The sequence below is a fragment of the Labeo rohita genome, unplaced genomic scaffold (genome assembly GCF_022985175.1).
Source record: "Labeo rohita strain BAU-BD-2019 unplaced genomic scaffold, IGBB_LRoh.1.0 scaffold_91, whole genome shotgun sequence".
In the NCBI taxonomy this organism is placed as follows: Eukaryota; Metazoa; Chordata; class Actinopteri; order Cypriniformes; family Cyprinidae; genus Labeo; species Labeo rohita.
The window spans coordinates 435003-439220 of record NW_026129865.1 but is presented as its reverse complement, the minus strand read 5'-3'; positions in this window follow the sequence as shown (position 1 = coordinate 439220).

The following is a 4218-nucleotide window of genomic DNA, read 5'->3' as shown; positions in this document are numbered from 1 at the left end:
CAAGGTGCTCGACAAGATTTTTGCTCTGATTCTCAGGAGGGGAAATAACCAGCTCGTCAGATTTGAACTCCAAGCATGAACAGTGTTCTGATTGACATGGTCCCTACACAGTATTCATTGTTACCTACTCCCTGGGAAATCCACTGAAGTTTACTTTACTTCGGAACATCTATTCATGGATTTGCATTGCGCCGCTGCCTGCAGCGTCTTCACACACAGACGAATCTTACTAGAGAAGTGTGAAGTTTGACATGAATGCATCTGTAAATAAATACAATTGAAACTCATGACTGTTAAATGGAACATATATGCTTGCTTCAAACTGGAATCATGGCGGAAAATCCTGTGATGTCCACTTCGCAGGGCACTTTCATTCCAATAGAACAAACGTCATACGTGATAAGAGATACATACGAAATATGCAGAGCAGTGGGCATGAGGACTGGAATTGAGAAACGCTGGCTTAACCTGACAGTTAGCCTGCCTAACTAGGTTGGTTTAATGGCTTTAGGTGCCAGAGTTTCCCAGTGCTCCGGGTGTGTGTTCACGGTATGTGTGTGTGTGCACTTGGATGGATTAAATGCAGAGCACAAATTCACTTTTTCACTTTCAGTTGGTGCAAAAATATTGCCTGTTTTCTTTTAAAGGACATATCCTGACATGTTCTTTTGTTTGTTTTTTGTTTTTTATTTATTTATATATTTTTATATTGTGTTCCCTGAGGTGTAATTATGATCTTAGAATAGTTTTGATTAAAAAAAAACAGCATTCAACTGCATTCCTGGAGGCCCCCAACACTGCACATTTAGCATCTCTCCTTTGTCTGACACACCCATTTTAGGTCTTAGAGCAGGGGTGCCCAACTCTGTTCCTGGAGATCTACCATCCTTAAGTTCAGCTCCAACCCTGATCAAACACACCTGAACCAGGTAATTAATCTCTTAGGTAGCACTTGATAATTACAGACAGGTGTGTTGGAGCAGGGCTGGAACTAAAGTCTGCAGGTAGGTAGATCTCCAGGAACAGGGTGGGTCATCCCTGTCTTAGAGCAGTGGTTCCCAACCCACGTTCCTGGGTATTTACTGCCTATTTTCCATTAGTAGAGACTCCAAGACCTGAAATGGGTGTGTCTGACAAAGAAGAGATGCAAAATGTGCAGTGTTTGGGGGCCTCCAGGAACATGGTTAGGAACCACTGTCTTAGAGTCTGTACTAATGAGCTGATGATCTGAATCAGGTGTGTTTGACTAAGGAAACATGGAAAACATGCAGTGTTTGGGGGACCTCCAGGAACCTGGTTGGGTCCCACTGTAACAGCCCATTTTTGTGATTGGCTAACATCATTGCCCCCTTAATAAAACCTCAGAAGAAATTATTGTGTGATGAATTTTTCATCTGAAGTTTGAGTGGGGAGTTTGTCCCCTTTCCTTTTTTTTCCCTTGTCTCTCTCTAAATTTGTTGCATTTTATCCCAACAAGGAGACATAGGAGACATAAAAATGGTACATCATAATTGAGATCAGTCTATATTTAGATTTCCTAAACTTTATGTAGATATAGTTTTTAATTAGTTGTATAACAGCCAGCTTAAACTTTGTAGGACACCGGCAGACCAAGATCAGGTTTGGACACCCTGGTGTAGGATCTAACATACATGCTTGCATATCTACATGTTTTGGTGTTACATGCTTTGTGGCACTAAAGTTTGGTTAACTTTTATTTCTTTGTTTTTCCACCTTAGGCCTAACAGCGCTGAAAGAGGAGAGGGAAGTACTGAATGAAACTGAAGAGAAAGATCAGTATGAGAATCTTCATGATTTCACAACTGGAGAAAAATCTTTTTTTTCCTTACAGTCTGAAAAGACTTCTACACAAAAAAGAGCTCAAAAGACAGAAACTAGGAGTTTGTTCACTTGCTTTCAATGTGAAAAGAGTTTCAATCACCAAGAAGACCTTAAAGTCCACATGAAAATGCACACTGGAGAGAAGCCTTTCACCTGTGAACAGTGTGGAAAGAGTTTCAGCTGAAAAGGAAGCCTTAAAAGGCACTTTAGAATTCACAAAGGAGAGAAGTCTTTCACATGCTGTCAGTGTGGGAAGAGTTTCAGTCAACAAGGAAACCTTAAAAGTCACATGAGAATTCACATAGGAGACTGGTCTTTCACATGCACTCACTGTGGAAAGAGTTTTCAGTCAACAAGGAAATTTTAAGTCCACATGAAAATTCACACTCAAGAGAAGACTTTCATCTGCAAATGATGTGGAAAAGTTTCAGTAATCCTGGAAAATTTGAGAGTCCATCTGAGAGTTCACACTGGAGAGAGCCCTTTCACATGCAGTCAGTGTTTGGACAAGCTTTTTGGGAAAATTCACACTGGAGAAAAGCCTTTCATCTGCCCGCAGTGTGGAAAGGAGGAACCTTAAAAGTCACATGAAAATTCACACAGGAAATTGGTCTTTGTTTGCTGTCAGTGTGGAAAATTTTCAGTCCAAAGAAACCCAAAAACCACATGAAAATTCACACTGATTGAGAAGCCTTTTATCTGCAATTCACATCCAGGACATTTTCATGTGCAATCCTCAAACATTTAGAAATATTTCTGAGAGTTCACCATTTACGTGTTTTGTGATATCATATTGTTTTATAACGATATTAATGTGCTGTATGCCGCTAAACTTTCCGCCATGCGGAACAGACGAGAGCGCTGTGCAATTAATGATAATGATACCCCTAAACTTTTTCTTTGATAGATAACGGTATTTCCTTTCACTCGTGATGTGGAGCAGTCAGGGCAGTTCGTTTTATCAAGGAAAACACAGAAAGTAAGTGTTTTAACACATTTACATTATGTATAATAATTATGACCACAATATTTCTGTGTTACTCTTTAGAACTTTTTCTCAGAGAGATATTTTCTGTCAATCACGATGTGGAGCGGATGGGAAAGTTGGTTTTATTAAGTAAAAGTGTTTTACTGCATTTACATTATCTGTAATATTACTGTATGATGATATTAATATGCTGTGTGCACCTAAATTGGTCAATGCATACCTTCGTTTGGTCAAACGTCCGGTTCCGGTCTCCTGTTGCAGAGTGGTGTACGTTTGTAGCTCCCTAGAGTTTTATTCTTCTGAGGAAATCTCTATTTTACTATTACTTTCTGTTTTTTAAAGTGATAAAATATAGCCTTTTCCCCACCAGATTTCTGTTATTATCCATCAAACTAATCCGATCGCTCACTTTTAATCCATAACCGCGAGTGCAACGCCGCGCTGTGCGTTAGCATTCCGTTTGCCGGTTAGCCTGCCATTTGCGTTCCCACTCACGTCTCTATTCACGTCTACTACCGCTTTCCTTTTTTCCCTCGCACTCGTTGATCGCTCGTTTTTATTCTACAACCGCGAGTGCAGCGTGTTTGTAGTGTGTTAGCCGGTTAGCTTGCCATTCACTTTTACCTTTTCTCTATGCCTTTTTCTACACAAGTTCATCAGACAACAGTGGTGAGTTGAAATCATTCTACAACTACGGTGAGTAATGGCTTCTTCACCTTTCCTGGTAACCTGCATCACCTGTCATATGTATAGTTTATCGATCTCTGTCGGCAGTGAGGGATTCACATGTGATAAATGCAGGGAAATAGTTAGGCTTACAGAGAGGATTTTAGAACTAGAGACACGCATCCAAACTTTAATCGAGGATAGTAAGAAGGTGAGGGCATTAAATACGGCTTTGGATGCGACTAGCTTAGGAAGTCCCGTACATGATACATCGGTTCCGGTAACTTCGCCTTTGCAGCAGGGCAACTGGGTGACTGTGAGACGGCATAGTCGCGGGTCAAAAAACCGCTCTTCCGTTCCGATCAGAACATCAAACAGGTTCTCCCCACTCAGTGACGCACCCACTGAGAAACCTGATCAAAGTGCTCTAGTTATTGGCGATTCTATTGTACGGAACGTGAAAATAGAGACACCAGCCACCATAGTCCAATGTTTACGGGGAGCCAGAGCGCCTGACATCTTGGCAAATTTAAAAGTGCTGGCTAATGCTAAACGTAAATTCAGTAAGATCGTTATTCACGTCGGCACAAATGATGTTCGACTTCGCCAGTCGGAGATCACTAAAAATAATGTTAAAGAGGTGTGTGAACTTGCAAGTACGATGTCAGACACTCTAATTTGCTCTGGCCCCCTCCTTGCATATCGTGGTGACGAGATACATA